Below are 20,391 nucleotides of genomic sequence, written 5' to 3'. Positions count from 1 at the left end.
GGCAGGCACCAGGAATCGAACCCGAGTCCTTGGGCATGGCAGGCAAGCATTCTCACCTGCTGAGCCACCATGGCCCACCCATTTGTCAATACTTTTTAATGTCTGCCCAACATACTCTGGGTGGTATCCAGGTATTACATTAAACTATACATATTTGTAAGCCCTTATTCCCGTTCTGGGCTCCATGTGTTTGGGTTGTTTAAATGAGCTATACAGAGCTAGAGTTTGTGCTATAGAAAATTTAGGCTTTGTACAAAATAAACCTTTGGTCTCATACAGTAGGTGACATGGTAAAATACAGACAATGTCATCCTTAACCTTGTATTGTGATTTACCTTAGTCTTGAACATATCAACTTCATTCTTGTCTCTAACTGAAGCCTGATCTCTTTTTTGGTTTCTTTAGCAGTTGTTGTAGGTAGCAATGCTGACTTTCAGAGCTGTAGAACTTCAACTCTGAGTCTTAGGTGTCACACAGGTAGCCAAAGTTATACATATTTAGCACAACATCTCAAAATCTAGAAATAACATTTACCACTCTGAACTAAATGTGACTGCTACAAGAGCTTATAATCTAGGCCCCAATTTTCTTGTAGGTATTTTCTAAATGAGACTATATGATATTTGTCTTCTGTTTTTGGATTATTTTGCAAAACACAGTGTCTCTAAGGTTCATTCATCTCATTGCCTGTCTCATGACTTTTTTCCTTTCTGTAGCTGCACAATATTCCATCATATATTATATATATATATATAATATTTATATTTCATCATTCACCATTCTATTTCTCAGTCAACATATCCTTCAGCCACCTCCATCCACTGGAAATCATGGATAATGTCCAAAGTCCATGTCTCACATTATCTTCACTTAGTTGTACAATCATCAACACTCTCAATTTTAGACAATTTTCATTGTTCTCAAAAGAAAAATAACTGATAAACACTCATATACATGGAAAACATAAATTACCCCTTAAATCTTGCCCTCCCCCAATTATTTGTCCCTGGTATTGCTGTGGCACTGTTGGTGTTTTCGTATTAAATATAGACATTGCATGCAATAATTTGACCCTATACTCCTCTATTATTGACTCTTTGTACAAGATTCATACCTTTGAAGTAATTCATGCAAGAATTTATTTATATTTGTAGTGTTAATTGGTGGGATACATGGCTCTATGTCCCCCCTTCAACATGTCAATGTTACTTATAGACCCATTAATGAACAGCCTTTATGCCTATCCATTCCCTTTCATCTAAATTCAACCTCATTAGCTAACTGTTCATCCATCTCTATCTTCTATGTACCTTTACATCCCTAATATTCTGCATCACAAGCCTCTGAGTTTACTTTTACTAAGTTCATAATAGCAAAATCTTACCGTATCTATCCTTTTGATCTGGCTTATTTCACTCAACATTATGTCCTCAAGGTTCATCCATGTTGTCAAATGCTTCAGGACCTCATTTTGTCTTACTGCTGCATAATATTCCATCGTATGTACATGCCACATTTTATTTATCTACTTATCAGTTGATGGGCACTGGGATTGTTTCCACCTTTTGGCAACTGTGAATAATGCTGCTATGAACATCAGTGTGCAAATGTCTGTTTGTGTCACTGCTTTCAGCTCTTCTGGAAATATACCAAGTATTGATATTGCTGAATCATAGGACAACTCGACATTTACTTCCTTAAGGAGCTGCCAAACTGGCTTCCACAGTGGCTATACCATTAAACATTCCCTGTAGCAGTGCATAAGTGTTTCAATTTCTCCACATCCTCACCCACATTTGTAGTTTCTGTTTGTTTAATAGCAGCCACTCTTATGAGTGTGAGGTGATAGCTCATTGTAGTCTTGATATGCATTTCCCATATAGCTAATAAAATGAGCATCTCTTCATATGCTTTTTAGCCATCTTTGTTTACTCTTCAGAAAAATGTCTATCCATACCTCTAGCCCATTTTATAATTGGGTTATTTGTTCTTTTCTTGTTCAGTTGTATGATTTCTTTTTATGTACACAGGATGTCAAATCTTTATCTGATACATGGCTACCAAATATTTTCTCCCATTGAGTTGGCTCCCTCTTCACCTTTTTGACAAAGCCCTTTAAAGTGCAGAAGCATTTGCTTTTGAGGAGTTCCCACTTCTCTGATTTTTCTTTTGTTCATTCTGCTTTGGAGGTAAAGTTTAAGAAGCTACCTCCTATTATTAGGTCTTGAAGATGTTTTGCTATATTTTCTTCTGAGTTTTATGGTACTGAATTTATACGTAGGTCTTCAATCCACTTTGAGTTCATTTTTCTATAGGGTGTAAGCTAAGGGTCCTCTTTCATTCTTTTGGCTATTGATATTCAGTTCTCTCATGCACATTTATTGAAAAGACTATTCTGTCCTGGTTTAGTGGATTTGTTGAAGATCAATTGACCATAGATTCATTGGTCTATCCCTGCATGCTCAATTTAATTCCATTGGTTATACATCTATCTTTTGCCAGTACCATGCTGTTTTGAAAACTGTGTCCTTATAACAAACTTTAAAATCAGGCAGTGTTGGCTGATGCAATGGTGGCTCAGTGGCAGAATTCTTGCCTGCCATGCCAAAGATCCGGGTTCGATTCCCAGAGTCTCCCCATGCCAAAAGAAAAAAAAAAAAAATCAGAAACTGTTAATCCTCCCACTTCATTCTTCTTTTTAGGATATTTTTAGCTATTCGAGGTTTCTTTCCTTTCCAAATAAATTTGATAACTAGCTTTTCCAAGTCCTCAAAGTCAGTTGTTGGAATTTCAATTGGTAATGAGTAAATCTGTAGGTCAATTTGAGCAGAATTGAAATTTTAACCACAATTAACCTTCCTATCCATGAGCAGGGAATGTTTTTTTCACCTATTTAGATTTTCTTGGATTTATTTTGCAATGTCTTTTAGTTTTCTGTGTACAGGTCCTTTACATTCCCGGTTAAGTTTATTCCCAGATACTTGATTCTTTTAGTTGTTATTTTGAATGGATTTTTTTCCTTAATTGTCTCCACAGTTAGACAATTGTTTCTGTATACAAACATTATTTACCTTTGCACATTAATCTGTATCCCGTGACCTTACTGAATTTGTTTATTATCTCAAGAAGCGTTGTCGTAGATATCTTAGGATTTTCTTAATATACTACCATGTCATCTTCAAATAATGAAAATTTTTATGTCTACCTTTCCAGTTGGGATGCCTTTTATTTATTTGCCTGCCTGATTGCTCTACCTAGAAGTTCTAATACAATGGTGAAGGACAGTAATAAGAGAGGGCATTTTTGTCTCATTATCCATCTTAGGGAGAAAGCTTTCCATCTCTCATCATTGAGAGATGAAAGCCAGCCCTGGAGGTGTAAAGTGAGAAACACCCACAGGGACAGAGGCTAAAAGCAATGGAGCCCAGGAGCAAGGGACCAGCAGATGCCAGCCACGTGACTACCCAGCTGACTTAGGTGTTCCTGACCCATCAGGCTTTCTTGAGTGCAGGTAATCTCTTGTTGGTGCCTCACAAATATATGGAGGCTAAACAACACACTCTTAAAAAACCAGTGGGTCAAGGAAGAAGTTACAGGAGAAATCAGTAAATATCCTGAGGCAAATTTGAAAATGAAAATACAACATATCAAAACTTAAGTGATGCAACAAAGGCAGTGCTGAGAGGGAAATTTATTGCCTTAAATATCTATATTAAAAAAGAAGAAAGAAAAAAGAAGAAAGAGCAAAAATCGAGGACTTAACTGTTCACTTGGAATATTTAGGAATAGCAAACTTCTAAAGGAAGGAAAGAAATAATGAAGATTCAAGCAGACAAATGGAATTGAGAACATGAAAATAATCTAGAAAATCAACAAAAACAGAAGTTAGTTCTTTGAGAAAATCAATAAAATTGATGGACCCTTAGCTAGGTTGACAGAGAGAGAGAGAGTGAGAGAGAGCGAGAGAGAGAAAGGATGCAAATAAATAAAATAGAAATGGAAGGTGCCTTAATTTCGACATTTTCACTTCTTTAGAACTGTGAACTTCTAACTTATTAAATGTCCCTTTTTAAAAGCTGTTCCAGTTCTGGTGTATCACATTCTGCCTCGCAAACTAACACACATGTTAATGACCCCTTTCTTATATCTGATTTTATTTGAATTTTCTCTCTTTTTTTCTTTATTAGCCTAGCTAGGGGACCATTGATTTTATTTATTTTCTCAAAGAACCAAATTTTGATTTTAATGAATCTTTCTATCATTTGTTTATGTTCTCCAATTCATTCATTTCTGCTTTAATTTTTGTTGTTTCTGTTCTTCTATTTGTTTTGGGGTTAGTTTACTGTTCTTTGTCTAGTTGCTTCAGGTGATCAGTTAAGCCCTCAGTTTTTGCTCTTTCTTCCTTGTTATTATAGGTATTTATGGCAATAAATTCCCTGCTCTGCACTACCTTTGCCAAATCATAAGTTCTGATTTGGTGTATCCTTACTTTCATTAATTTCAGATATTTACCAATTTCTCTAGCAAGCAATTTTTTTTGGTATGCTGAATGACAGGAATCACATTTCCATATTTTTCCTTGTAAGTGTCCCATTATTGCAGCACCATTTGTTGATTTCTTTTGTTGTTTGTTTGTTGTATCCTTTGCTTGTTTCTTGGGGGAGGTACATAGGATGGAAATGGAACCTGGTCCCCCATATGGCAGGTGGAAATGCTACTACTAAGCTACCCTTGCACACCCGAAGAGTTAAGTTATTCTTTGACTCACTGATCGTTTAAGAGTGCATTATTTAACTTCCATATATTTGTAAAGTTCTGGTCCTTTGGTGATTATTGATTACAAGCTTCATTCCATTGTGATCAGGGAAAGTGTTTTGAATAATTTCAATCTTATTAAATTTATAACAGATCTTTTTTGTACCACAGTTTATGATCTATCTTGGAGAATGTTTTATGAGCATGAAACAAAAATGTATATTCTGATGTTTTGGGGTTTAACAGTCTATATTATACATATAGTAATTATTTAAATGAATAAATTATTTATCAAATTGTTTAAGTTCTCTATTTCCTTATTGATCTTTATTGATCCTCTGTCTGCTTGTTCTTTCTATAGAGGAGAGTGGTGTATTGAAGTCTCCCACTATTATTGTTAAAGCATTTATTGCTCCCTGCAGTTTTGCCAATGTTTGCTTCAGGCACTTTGGAGCTCTTTCATTAGGAGCATTATCATTTATGATCGTTATTTCTTCTTCATAAATTGTCCCTTTTATTAATACGTAGTTTCCTTACTTGTCTTTTATGATGACTTTACATTTAAAATTATTTTTTTCTGATATTAGTGTAGCTTTTCTTCCTTTCTTTTGCTTATAGCTTGCATGGAGCATCTTTTTCGATGCTTTTGCATCCATGAGTCTAAGATGAGTCTCTTGTAAGCAGCATATAGCTGGATCATACTTGTTAATCCATTCTGTCAATCTGTATCATTTAATTAGTGACTTTAGTCCACTAACATTCAAAGATATTACTGTAAAAGCATTTCTTGAGTCTACCATCTTATCCTTTGGTTTTTATTTGTTAGATCTGTATATTCTTATCCTTCTTTTTCTTTTTATCCTTTAAGTTACCCTTCCTGATACTCTTCAGTTTTGTTTCATTCTTTATACCTCCCTCTTCTGTCTTTTTTTTTCCTAGCTGACAGAGTTCCCTTTAGTATTTCTTGTAGAACCAGACTGTTATTGACAAATTCTCTCAGGCTTTGTCTGTCTGTGAAAATTTTAATCTCTCTCTCACTGTTGTAGGACAACTTGGCTGGATAAAGAATACTTGGCTAGAAGTCTTTCTCCTTCATGATCTTAAATATATCATACTTGTTCTAGTTTGCTAGCTGCCAGAATGCAACACACCAGAGATGGATTGGCTTTTAATAAAAGGGGATTTATTTTGTTGGTTCTTCAGAGGAAAGGCAGCTAACTTTCCACTGAGGTTCTTTCTTACATGGAAGGCACAGGATGGTCTCTGCTGGTCTTCTCTCCAGGCCCCTGGGTTCCAACAACTTTCCCCGGGGTTACTTCTTTCTGCATCTCCAAAGGCCTGGGCTGAGCTGCAAGTGCTGAGATGAGGAATGCCAAGCTGTTTAGGCTGTGCTATGTTGCAGTCTCTCATTTAAGCACCAACCAATTAAGTCAAACAGCAGGCACGCCTCCTAGCCTACTGCAGATATAAATCAGCAACAGATGAGGTTCATGTACCATTGGCTCATGTCCGCAGCAACAGAACTAGGTACGCTCACCTGGCCAAGTTGACAACTGAATCTAACTACCACAATACTACTGCCTTCTCACCTCCATGGTGCCTTTTGAGTAGTCCAAACTCAGACTTATATTGTCGTCCTTGTGTGTGGTGAGTCGCTTTGCTCTTTCCACATTCAGAACTTTCTGCTTTTCTTCAACATTTGACAAACTGATTATGTATCTTGGAGTAGACCTATTTGGATTTATTCTACTTGGGGTTCATTGGGATTCTTTGATTTGCATATTTATATATTTTGTAAGGGTTGGGAACTTTTCCCCTATTATCTCCTCAACTAACCTTCCTAGCCCTTTACTCTTCTACTTCTGGGACACTGATGACTCTTTTATTCATGCACTTTGTGTTGGCCATCATTCCCATGAGATCCAATTAAAATTTTTCCATCCTTTTGCCATTTTTTCTTTTGTGCATGCAAATTCAATTGTTCCGATCTCTAGTTCACATATTCTTTCTTCTGCTTCTTCAAATCTGCTGTTGTATGTCTCTAGTATATTTTTAATTTGTTCTACAGTCTCCTTCATCTCTGTGATATCTGCTATTTTTGTCTTTATTTTTCAAATTCTTCTGTATGCTCTTCTAGCGTCTTCTGAATATCCATTATGTCCTTAGTTAACCCATTGAATTTGTTTAGGATATTTGTATGAACATCTTTGTTTAGTTGTTCCAAAGTCTATGTTTCCTCCAGTGCTTTAATTTGGTAATTTGGCTGAGCCATATCTGCCTGCCTCTTCATATGCTTTGTTATGTTCAGTTGGCTCTGAGGAATTTGATTATCTTGATAAAGTTATTTTGAAAGTTGATTTCCCCCAGTCATCTAAAGTTTTGTATTTGCCTGGGTTTGTTTTGAAGGTCTCCTTTTGTGCTTGGTTTGTCAGTAATTCTCTGTCAAACCAAAGCCCAGACCTCATTCAGGAATGCAACTCTTCTTGAGGATCTATTTGAAGCTAGACAGATAGGCAGTTTGCCAAACAGCACTTTCCATTTCTTCCCAGAAAATGGTGCTCTTCCCTCAGGTTCACTGCTCTTCACCTATGGCAGCTGGGTGAGTTGGATGGAGACCTGGTGCAATTCCAGCCAGGTCTGCTGGTCCCAGTGTGCACTGAAAGCCACCAGCCCTCGGGCCAGTGGAGGAGGTGCATAGGCAGTGTGCACCTCAGCAGAGGTTCAATTTGTGGGCCTAATTGGTCTTGTGTCCCTCAGGCCCCTGCTTGGAATGTCCTTTGGCTGTGAGACTACATGTTTCAGCTACCCCTATCCACAGTTCACCTGGAATTGCCTGCCAAATAGGCATGTCACAGAGTGTATGTCATGGGGGCACAAGGCAGAGCATAGAAGCATAGGATGCAGGGCTCAGGAGTGCAGGATGGGGCATGGTGTGGGGTTGCAGGGTGACAGAGTGCAGTGAAGGCGTGCAGTGCGAGGGTGTGGGAAACAGGGCATGGGAGTATGGGTACATGGGGTACAGAGCATGGTGTGGATGTGAGACAAGATATGAAGGTCACAAGCATGGAGGCATGGGGCAGGGTATGGGGCAAGGCACAGGGGTATGGGATAGTGGCACAGGGTGCAGCATGGCTTACTTCATCCCCACCTCCACATCCACACATTCCTGAGGGCTCCAAATTTCATATGCAAAGTAGAACAGTAGGCTCAGTGCACTAGCTGGATGGTCACTATGAGCAGGGAAAGTGTATTTGCTGGCTTCTGGGCTCCCTAAGGAAGATCTATGCCTTGGGGCTGAGGTGGCTGATCTCTCAATTTAGCTGCAGGAGAAGACAGTTTCCTGGGATGCAGAGGGTGATTCCTACTACATCCCCATTCAATTCTCCTATTTGGCCTGTGCAGGAAACAGATGGGCTTTGGGGGATGACCGTGGATTATCGTAAGCTCAACAGATGGCAACTCCAATTGCAGCTGCTGTTCCAGATGTGGTATCATTGCTTGAGCAATTCAATCATCCCCTAGTACCCGGTATGCAGCTATTGATCTGGCAAATGCTTTTTTCTCAATAACTATTAGTAAGGATCACCATAAACAGTTTGCTTTCAGCTGGCAAAGTCATCAATATGCTTTCACTGTCCTACCTCAGGGGTATACCAACTCTCCAGCCCTATGTCATAATCTTGTCTGCAGGGACCTTGATCATTTCTCCCTCCCACAAAACATCACACTGGTCCATTATATTGATGGTACCATGTTGATTGGACCTAGTGAGTAAGAAGTACCAACTACTCCAGACTTACTGGTAAGGCATTTGTGTGTCAGAGGATCAGCGATAAATCCAACAAAAATACAGGGGCCTTCCACCTCAGTGAAATTTCTAGGTCTCCAATGGTGTGGGGCATGTTGAGATATCACTTCTAAGATGAAGGACAAGTTGCTGCTTCTGGCCCCTCCTATGACAAAAAAGGAGGCACAACGCCTAGTTGGTCTCTTTGGATTTTGGCAACAACATAGTCCTCATTTGGGTGTGCTACTACAGCCCATTTATGGAGTGACTAGAAAAGCTGCTAATTTTGAGTAGGGATCTGAGTAAGAGGAGGCTCTGCAATAGGTCCAGGCTGTTGTACAATCCAGCAGATCCAATGGTGCTGGAAGTGTCAGTGGCAAATAGAGATGCTGTTTGGAGCCTTTAGTAGGCCCCTGTAGCAGAATCACAATGCAGACCCTAAGGATTTTGGAGCAAAGCCTTACCATCTGCTGCAGATAACTACTCTCCTTTTGAGAAACAGCTTTTGACCTGCTACTGGGCCTTAGTAGAGACTGAATGCTTAACCACGGGCCACCAAGTTACCATGAGACCTGAGTTGCCTATCATGAGCTGGGTGTTGTCTGACCCACCAAGCCATAAATTTCGGCATGCACAGCAGCACTCTTGAAAAATGGAAATGGTATATACGAGATAGTGCCAGAGCAGTTCCTAAAGGCACAAGTAAGTTACGTGAGGTAGTGGCACAAATGCCCGTGGTCTCCACTCCTGCCACATTACCTTCTCTTTCCCAGACCAGAGCTATGGCATCTTGGGGAGTTCCTTATAGTGAATTGACTGAGGAAGGGAAAACTCAGGCCTGGTTTGCAGGTGGTTCAGCACGATATGCAGGTACCACCCGAAAGTGGACAGCTGAAGCACTACAACCCCTTTCTGAGGTGTCCTTGAAGGACAGCGGTGAGAGGAAATCCTCCCAGTGGGAAGAATTTTGAGCAGTGCACCTGATTTTTCATTTTGCTTGGAAGGAAAAGTGGCCAGAGGTGCATTTGTATACTGACTCATGGGCTGTTGCTAATGGTTTGGCTGGATGGTCAGGCACTTGGAAAGACCATAATTGGAAAATTAGTGACAAAGAGGTCTAGGGAAGAAGTATGTGGACAGATCCTTCTGAATGGGCTAAAAACATGAACATATGTGTCCCATGTGAATGTGCACCAGAGGGTGACTTCAGCAGAGGAAAGTTTTAATAATCAAGTAGATAAGATGACCTGTTCTGTGAATACCAGTCAGCCCTTTTCCCCAGCAGCTCCTGTTATTGCCCAATAGGCTCATGAACAAAGTGATCATTGTGGTAGGGAAGGAGGTTATGCATGGGCTCTGCAAAATAGACATCCACTCATCAAGACTGACTTGGCTACAGCCACTGCTGAGTGCCCAATCTGCCAGCAGCAGAGACTCACACTCAGCCCCCAAAATGGCACCATTCCCTGAGGTGGCTACATGGTGGCAGGTTGATTGCATTGGACCACTCACTTCATGGAAAGGACAGTGATTTGTTCTAACAGGAATAGACACATACTCCGGATATGGGTTTGCTGTCCCTGCAGGCAATGCTTCTGCCAAAACTACCTTTTGTGGGCTTACAGAATGCCTTAGCCATCATCATGATATTCCTCACAGCATTGCTTCTGATTAAGGATCACATTTCACTGCAAATAAAGTGTGGGAATGGGCACTTATTCATGGAGTTCTCTGGTCTTACCATATTCCCCATCATCCAGAAGCAGGTGGATTAATAGAAAGGTGGAGTGGCATTTTGAAAACTCAATTACAGTGCCAATTAGGTGGCAATACCTTGAAGGGCTGGGATAATGTTCTCCAGGAAGCTGTGTGTGCTCTGAATCAGCATCTGCTGTGTGGTGCTGTTTCTCCCATAGCCAGGATTCATGGGTCCAGGAACCAGGGTTGAAAATGGGAGTAGTACCACTGACTATTACCCCTAGTGATTCAGTAGGAAAATTTTTGCTTCCTGTCCCTGAGGCCCTGAGCTCTGCTGGTCTACAGGTTTTAGTTCCAAAAGGGAAAGTGCTTCCACCAGGAGAAACAACGATTCCACTGAACTGGAAGCTAAGACTGCCGCCTGGTCACTTTGGGCTACTCATGCTCCTGGATCAACAAGCCAAGAAGGGGATTACATTTTTGGCTGGGATGATTGGCCCTGACTATCAGGGGGAAGTAGGACTGCAACTACATAATGGAGGTAAAGAAGAGTTTTCTTGGAATATAGGAGATCCCCTAGGGTGTCTTTTAGTACTACCATGCAGGGTAGTGATTAAAATCAATGGAAAACTGCAACAACCCAGTCCAGGCAGGACTACTGATGGCTCTGAAATTTCAGGAAGGAATGTTTGGGTCACCCCACCAGGCAAAGAACTATGGTCGGCTGAAGTGTTTGCTGAGGGTAAAGGGAACATGGAATGGGTAATGGAAGAAGGTAGTGATAAATATGAACTTTGACCACGTGATCAGTTACAGAAACGAGGACTATAATGCTGTTTTGTTACTACTATACTATTTAAGTTGTAAGATATCAAGTTTAAGAATTAATATTATGCAAGGATTTGCATCCTATTCTGGAGAGATTTAATCTGTTTCCAGTTATATGCAGGACAGTTGAGCATTGTTAAGTGAAAGAAAAAATGTGTGTCATACTATTTTTATTTAGAAATTAGGTATGGTTTAAGGTGATATGTATAGTTACCAAGTTGACAAGGTGTGGACTGTCATGGTCAGGTTCATGTGTCAACTTGGCCAAGTGGTGGTACCTGTTTGTCTGGTTGGGCAAGTGCTGACCTGTCTGTTGCGATGAGGCCATTTCATAGAATTAAATCATGAGCATGTCAGCTGCATCCACAGCTGATTCCATTTGTAATCAGCCAAGGCACAGTGTCTTCTGCAATGAGTGATGCTTAATCTAATTACCGGAAGCCTTTTAAGGAGGATTCAGAAGAGACAGGCTCTTTTCCTGCTTCGGTCGGCGAACCTCTCCTGTGGAGTTCATCCACACCCTCCATCAGAATCATTAGCTTCACAGCCTGCCCTGCGGATTTTGAACTCTGCATTCCTATGGTTATGTGAGACACTTTCATAAATTTTATATTTGCAAGTGTTTCCTTTTGATTCTGTTTCTCTAGAGAACCCTAACTAATACATGAATATTCTTTATTTGGCTGTTTTGTATCCAAATTCCAATTTAAGCAGAATTTCAGTATACATGAGAAGAACTATGCTATCTCCCCTTACAGAGGATGAGATGGCTAGAATACCCTCTCCCTGTCATGGTCAGTAGACAATGAATATCTGTCAGATGGTACAACAGAGCAAAATAAGAGGCTGTGAAAATCTCTGCTTGTATGACCTTGGCAAGTTACTTAGACTTTCTGCTTCAACTACCTCAAATGCCTATTGCAGATAAATTGGGCATAATAATAATCTCTAATTCTTTGAGTTATTATAAGGATTAAGGGAGTTGAAATGTGTTAAGTACTTATAACACTAACTAGCTCATGGTCAGCATTGCATTTGTTAAATAAAACATACACATACCACAGGGCATTGAATCCTGATGGACTGACTCAGCACTATAGACTCTTTTAGAGATTGTCCAAAATAGTACCTTCTGCACAAGTTGCCAGGGACACAGTGGCCAGCTACCATGATCCAGTGGAGACTGTGCAGTAGCAGTGGTGACAACACGGGCACCCTGAGCAGACAGTCCCTGGTAGGATGTTGGCTGTACCTTCCTTCCCTTGGTTCCTGTTCACACTTTCTTTTACAGCTTTTCCTTCGATTCTCTGAGCTACTGAAGCCTTCTAAAAACATTCCTTCTATGCTTAAGTTAGGTTGTTTCTATTTATGCAAACAAGAAGCCCAATTTATATTAGGTACTTTGTTATATGCTTCCTTACATATTCTGCACATTATTTCCATTAAAATCTCAAGTTTAAAATTTATCTGTTACTCTGTAAACTCCATGGAAGGAAAGACCTCTGTCAGTTATATTCCCTGTGACGTTTCTAAACCTCAGATAGTGACTGATACAAACATTCAATAACTGGGTTGAAGTAAGTGGGGAGGGAAATGTATCAATATGAGTTTTGATGAACAAAATGAAGGAAAAATATTCTAGTGCCAGTTACTCCCCCAATGGAGACTATTTTGCAAAATATATGTTTTGCTCCCTACTGTAATAGTAAAGGGATGGAGCTGGTAAGAGGTTTGAGAAAAGGTTTCTATTTTTAAAAGATCCTAGAAGGGTTTCAAAATGCTCACCAGCATACCAAAAAAGCCTTGGAGTACAAATGCAAATTAAATGTCACTTAACCTTGCAATAAGGAGCTGAATGTCCTTTGTGAATTGTGATAGCTTCTCAAAAATCTGCTCTTCTAAGAGGACAAATCGCACCCTTTATGCAGATATCATGAGGGAATATTTGCTGCAGCTTAAGCACACAGTTGTCTGTGGTGCACTGGGAGATCAATTATTGTCACAAATGCAAAAACATAAACAGAACAATATATGACCCAGGGGATTCTTACTGATTGAAGTTTAAGTTTTCAAAATTCAGAAACTCAATCAATGTAACAGAGAAGAGAAGTTTGGCTGATGAGTTTGTTTTCTGCCCTTTTCAGCTGTTCTGGGATTCTTAAGAAATTACTTTGAATAGGCCAATGAAATTGAACTATTTGCATTGGGGCAAAGGGAAAGACATTCATTATTCTTCAAATCATTTAACCTTTAAAGAAACAAAAAAAAAATGTTATAAAATAAAGAAATTAACATGCTCTTACCAAAAAATCAAGGCTCTTACTATGTTTCTGAAATAATGTATTCATTGCGACTCCACTTACAATCATGGATAAAACATGCTATTTGGATTGCACACTTCCATTCTCAGCCATGAGGGGACTCCACGGTTTTGTAATTAACTTAAGCTTTTCAGGTGTGCGTGTAGCCTAAGGTCCACTAGTTTCATGATTTTTTTACCCTTACATACTCAGATTTCTTTGCCTATTGCTCTAGTTTGCTAGTTGCTGGAATGGAATACACCAGAGATGGATTGGCTTTCAATAAAAGGGGATTTATTTCATTAGTTCTTCAGAGGAAAGGAAAATAACTTTCAACTGAGGTTCTTTCTTACGTGGGAAGGCACAGGATGGCCTCTGGGTTCCAACGACTTTCCCCAGGGTGATTTCTTTCTGCATCTCCAAAGACCTGGGCTGAGCTGCGAGTGCTGAGATGAGGTATGCTGAGCTGCTTGGGCTGTGCTACATTGTGCCCTCTCATTTAAGCACCAGCCAATTAAATCAAACATCATTCACTGCAGCAGGCATGCCTCCTAGCCGACTGCAGATGTAATCAGCAACAGACGAGGTTCACATACCATTGGCTCATGGCCACAACAACAGAACTAGGTGCCTTCACCTGGCCAAGTTGACAACTGAATCTAACTACCACACCTACATTTTTTTTCTTTCCCTAGTGACTCAGGAAAATAAACCAAACAATGCTTAATTCCTCATCTTGTCCCTGCTTCCACACTTCTTTTATCCTCTGACTTTTCTACCTTATTGATATATCCTCAGTCATTATCCCCTACTTCTTTTTACGTTTACGTATATATATTTCCTCTGATTTACTTACCCTTTTGGCCACTTTTGCAGTTACTTATTAGCCATATTTTTCTCCTCTTGCCTTCAATAATACGTTGAATCAATTTTTATTGTCCACTACATTTTTTGCAATGCCTTTCAAGTTTTAGAAATCCACATTATGCTGATCATCAATGCCCCTGTGCTGTTTTGAAACTGATACATACCCCACAAAGGCCATGCTTTTTAAATTCAAGTCCCCACTTATGGGTGCAGACCTATTATGGGTGGGACTTTTTGATTAGGGTGTCACCATGGAGATATGACCCCACCCATTCAAGGTGGTTCTTAATGTTTTTTTTACTGGAGTCCTCTATGAAGAGAATAAAAGATGGAAAACATAGAGAGAGCTCAGAGCCAAAACAGAATAGAGATATGAAACCAAGAACAGATGTTCAGAGATGCTGAGCTAGGAGATGAAACCCAAAGTTTGCTCTAGAGAAGGTAAGTGAGAACTAACAGATGGTTAAATTGAAAGCCACTGGAAGCAGGAGCTGAGAGAGCTGTTTGAAACAAGAAGTCTGAAGAGAAGGACAGCAGCATCGCCATCTGCCTTCCCAGTTGACAGAGGTGTCCCAAATGCAGGTGGTCTTTCTTCAGAGTCCGTGTGTCTTCCTCTGTATGTTTAAGTTTGGACATTTTCACAGCCCTAGAATTATAACTTGTAACTTAATAAATCCCCTTTATAAAAGCCAATCCATTTCTGATACAATACACTCTGGCAGCATTAGCAAATGGAAACAGCTTCTAAAATCAGTAACACTGACTGTCCTCATAGCTTCTTAAATGCAGAATCCACAGCTCATCTTTCATAATGTCTTTGTAGTATTTACATTTTAATCACCTTTTTAAAACTTTCCTTCCCTTGGAGAGAAAACTATTCTGTATCCACCATCTCTGACAAATTTCTGTCCATACGTCATTGTATCCTTTCTTCTGCACCATATGAGGTTGTTCTCAATAAGAGCTACACTTATCAGAACCACTTATATCAGATTATACATATTAACAGAGATTCTGAGCCAACATCAATCATTAAAAAAAAACCCTGCTATAATCAGTTAATGTTATTGATGGGCATGTGTCAATTGGGATATGCAGTTTATAAAAAGAAGGTTGAGAATTACCTCAGGATTAAAGAAATGTGAGAGAGGTATTGCTATGGATTGCATCACGTCCCCCACAAAGAAATGTTCAAGTCCTACCCCTTGTCCAGTGGATGGGAACCTATTTTGTAACTAGGATTGTTGAAGACACTATTAAGATGAGGTCAAAGTGAATAGGCTTAGGCTGGGCCTTAATTCAATATGACTTGAGTCCTCAAAGCAGTGGAAATTTGGATGCACGAGTAGGAGTGAGAAGGAGCTAGAAGGAGATGACCATGTGACAGAGACACAGAAACAATTATGGATTGCTGACCTCAAAGAAATCATGACTTCTGACTCCTTGACTTTGGATGTCTAACCCCCAAAACTGTGAGACAATAAATTCCTGTTGTTTAAGCCAACTGATCTGTAGTACTTGTTATGGCAACCCCGGCAAACTAAGACAAGCATATTGAAAATTTTAAATTCATGTGTATAAATATTAAACTGTTTTCATTTTATTTTGTTATTTCTTGCAATGAATTAAGCTAAATCTTTTTTTCTCAGCAGTGTCAGATATTTTACCACATTTTGGGAGAATTTAATAATTCCCTGGTCCCTTTTAGTGGTTCAAAGTGCCTCCAACTTAAAATCGAACTCCCGTGTATGATTTAAAACATCCCCTCCCTCCAATGCTTATCATGCTAGCAATTCAAAGATCTTAAAGTAAAGATGGGAGAATGTTCTTTTCTTTTATTTCCTCTCACTCTCATCTTTGGTGTGCTGAAATGATAAGACTAAGGAAATAGGACACAGTTGTAATTGTCTTTTATTTTAGGTCTGAGTGGATTATCACTTTTCTCTGTTCATACTGAATGATACTAATGACCTCTTTGTAGCAGGTCTACAAAAATTGGTTTTCACAGGGCATGACTATAAGATCCCCCAAGACCCTTTAAGAGGTAACTCTCCACTGCAGAATTCCTTAAACTGGTATAGCCAGCTTTAGTTCAAACCTTTTCATTAATTTCCAGTTGCTGATCCTGTCATGTGCCCCAATCTTCAGGCTACCATTAAATCATAGGAGATGATATAAGTAATAAGCCAATATAATGGAGATAACGTGGAATCATAAAACAACCTACTCAATGAATCAAAAGCTTATAGAAAGAAAGAAAAAATAGATGGATAAATAAAAAACAAATTATAAACTTGTAGATTTAAATTTAATCATATCTATCAAAAATGTAAATATTCAAGAATGCCTGATAAAAAGAGAATACTAGATTGGACATAAAAATTAAGACATGGAAGAAAACATGGGAAACTAAAGCATTAAACTAAGTGAAAGAAATTTGGTTACTATATTAGACAAATAGATTTCAAAATAAGGAATATTATGAGAAGTAAGAGGAACATTACATCTTGAAAAATTTGTCAATTTATCAATATCAATACTAATCTTAAGTGTGTATGGATCTAATAAGAGAGTTTCTAAATATGCAAAGTGAAAAGTAATAGAAATTAAAAGGAGAAATAAGCAATTCCACAGTTATACTTGAAGTCTTCAACATTTATCTATTATTTATCAGTAGAACAGGTTAAAAATTCGGTGGGATATGGAAGATTTGCACAGCATACTATTAATTAACTTAAACTAACATATATGAGAGAATGAATGGGTAATTATAGAGCACTCCATCCAATATCAGAATTCATGCTCTTTTGAAGAGGACAAGGACATTCACCAAGATAGACAATGTTTATATGCCATAAATAAATCCCAAAATATTTAAAAGAATTTAAATAATAAGAAGTATATTCTCTAATCATAATGGAATTAAACCAGAAAGCAACAGCATAATTATTGCACCAAATAATTGAAAAACAAACAAAACCTTAATAAAAACTCATGGGTCATAAATAAATTCACCTAAGAAATTAGAGAACATTTGGGTGCACCTAAGTCAGTGCTTTGAGAATAATTTATATCTTTAAATGCTTATATCAGTTAAGAGCAAAAGTCTCAAATGATAAATCCAACTCTGCCATCAGAAACTAGAAAAATAAGACCAATTAAAATCAAAACAAATGAAATGTGGGAAATAGTGAAGATAGGAAAGAAAATCAATGAAACTGAAAATTAAAAAATGGAGAAAATCAATGAAACCATTGGTTCTATGAAAAGACAAAGATAATATCAATCATTGAGAAGACTTTTAACAGATGGATCAAATAAAAAAGAGAGAAATCACAAACTTCCAATACCAAAAATGAAAGCAGATGCTATACAGATCCTATTGACTTTAAAATGATAATAAATATTATGTAAAACTTAATGCCAATATGTTCCACAACTTAGCCACATTGGGTAAATTCCTTGAAAGACAGACTACCCAAGTGCATTAAATAAGAAATAGATAGCTTGAATAGTCTCTATATCTATTAAAGAAATTGAATTCATAATTAAACATCTTATAACAATAACTCCAGGTCCAGGTGGCTTCAGTCTAAATTCTATCAGACATTAAGGAGGAAATTATTCCAATTCTATATAAATCCTCCCAGAAAATCAGAAAATAGAAGAGGAAATATTTTCAATTAATTTTATGAGATCAGATTACCTTAACAAAATACAAGAGATTTTGGAGAGATAACTAATAATAAATAATCTCATGAACATGGAGGAGAAATTCATAACACTTATTAAAATTTTAATCCATAAATACATAAACTTCCAGTTAGAATTTATTTCCAGTAATGTAAGAGTATTCTAATATTCCCAAATTTACAAAAAAAAACATAATTCACCATTCAATAGTCTAAAGAAAAAATCCATATTATCCAAAAAGAAAGTTAATAAAATAATAACATTCAATGTCTTTCTTCATAATATATCTAAGCAAACAGAAAACGAAGAAATCTCTTATTCCAGTAAAAGGTGCGTATGAAAAATCTACAGCTAGTTTTATACCTAATAGTGAAAAGTGAAAGAAGAATGCTCTTTCCCTTAGACTAGAAAACTGATCTCACAGTTTGGTTCACAGATGGTATGATAGTGATTTTTTTTTTCATAAGAAAATCTCATAGTTATCTATAAAATTGATACTGGAAAATATAAGTGAGTTCAACAAGTTTGCAGAATGAAAGGTTAATATGTGAAAATTAATTATTTGTCTAGATATTAGCAATTAATAGTCAAGAAAGTATCATTCAGAATAATAATGAAAGAGGTATAAATATATATTGTATTCTGAAAACTAACAAACACTGTGAAAAAAAATCAAACAAGGACAATAAATGGAGAATATACTGTGTTCATGAATCATTTTAAGACTCAGTGTTAAGATGTCAATTTTCCTCAAATTTAAGTATAGAATCAAAGTTTTCCTGATAAAACCCGAGCTATTTTTAGTTTTTTTTTTTTAGAAATAACTTGATTTAAAAATTTATTTGAAAAAATCAAGGAATAAGACAAGTTAAAATTATTTTTTAAAAAAGAACAAAGGTGGAGGGCTCTTCCTATCTGCTTTCAAGACTTATGATAAAGCTCAGTAGTCAAAGGAGTATGGTATCATTAAAGGGACCGGCACATACATTAATAGAATATAACAGAAGCTCATAAAGTTTATCCACACATATAAAAACAATTTATTCTTAACAACGTTTCTAAGAAATTCAAGGAAAAAAGATGGATTTTTCAACAAATGGTGCTACTATTTATTAGACATCCATATGGAAAAACATGAATCTTAACTACACATTGCACCACATGTAAGCACTAACATGAAATGTGTTTAAGCCTTAATGTAAGATGTAAAAGCATAAAACTTCTGGAGGACAACATCCTGCAAAATCTTTGTGGTCCTGGGTTAAGCAAAAATTTCTTATATGAGACAAATAAACCTTAAATGTAAAATTAAATCCTTGATAAATTATATTTCATTGAAATTTAAATAGCTTGCTCTTCTAAAGACAAGGATAAGAAAATGAAATTATGAGCAACAAACTGGGATACCATATTTTTAGACACATATATGATAAAGAACTTGTATCCAGGATATGGAAATTATAATACGTAAATATTATTACTTACATAATTCAGTAATAGGAAAATAAACAATCCAATTAAAATATTCATGATCAGATTTAATAGGCACTTCAAAAAACAAGATATATGGATGAGAAAAAAATGAAAAAAGTGCTCAACACCATTAGGCATCAGGGAAATACAAATTAAAATAACAATGTGATATTAACTCACGCACTGCACACACACACAAACACACTCTAATATGAAGGTGATAAAATATTCATAAATTAATATATATGTGTATTGGTATATACCCCAGAAAAGGCGAGAACTCTGCTACTGTGCCACCATTGCCTGCCCAAGGCCATGTTCTTTCAATCCATTCCTGTGGGTGCAGACCTATTGTGGGTGGGACCTTTTGGTTAGGTTATTTCAATTGAAATGTGACCCATACCATTCAAGGTAGGTCTTAATCCTTTTGCTGGAGTTCATTCTGAGAGTATACAGGTTTTAATTTGCAAAAACTGCTAGAATGTAATATACCAGAAACAGAATGGCTTTTCAAAAGGCAGATTTATTAAGTTGTAAGTTTACAGTTCTAAGACCATGAGAGTTTTTAAATAAAGGCAAGTCTACACAACTTTTCAAACTAAGGTATCCAGGTTCAAGAAGACTGATGACACATCTCCAAGGTGTCTGGTTGTGTGGGCTCTGTTGGTTCTTTCCAAAACAATTCCCTCTTAAAGGGCTTTAGTAGGCAATCCCACCTTGAATGGGTAGAGACATATCCCCATGTAAACCATCTAGTCAAAAGTTACCACCCACAATTGGGTAGGTCACATCTCCATGGAAACAATCAAAAGATCAGCAATACTGAATGAGGGTTGTTCTAGTTTGCTAGCTGCCGGAATGCAATATACCAGGAAAAAAAAAAAAAAACGGTTTTTTAAATGGGGGATTTAATAAGTTGCTTGTTTACAGCTCTAAGGCCAAGAAAATGTCCCAATCAAAGCAAGTCATTAGAAATGTCCAATCCAAGGC

Source organism: Tamandua tetradactyla, chromosome 4 (genome assembly GCF_023851605.1).
Source record: "Tamandua tetradactyla isolate mTamTet1 chromosome 4, mTamTet1.pri, whole genome shotgun sequence".
NCBI classification, from domain to species: Eukaryota; Metazoa; Chordata; class Mammalia; order Pilosa; family Myrmecophagidae; genus Tamandua; species Tamandua tetradactyla.
The sequence above is the reverse complement of the archived record's forward strand: the minus strand, read 5'-3'. Positions refer to the sequence as shown.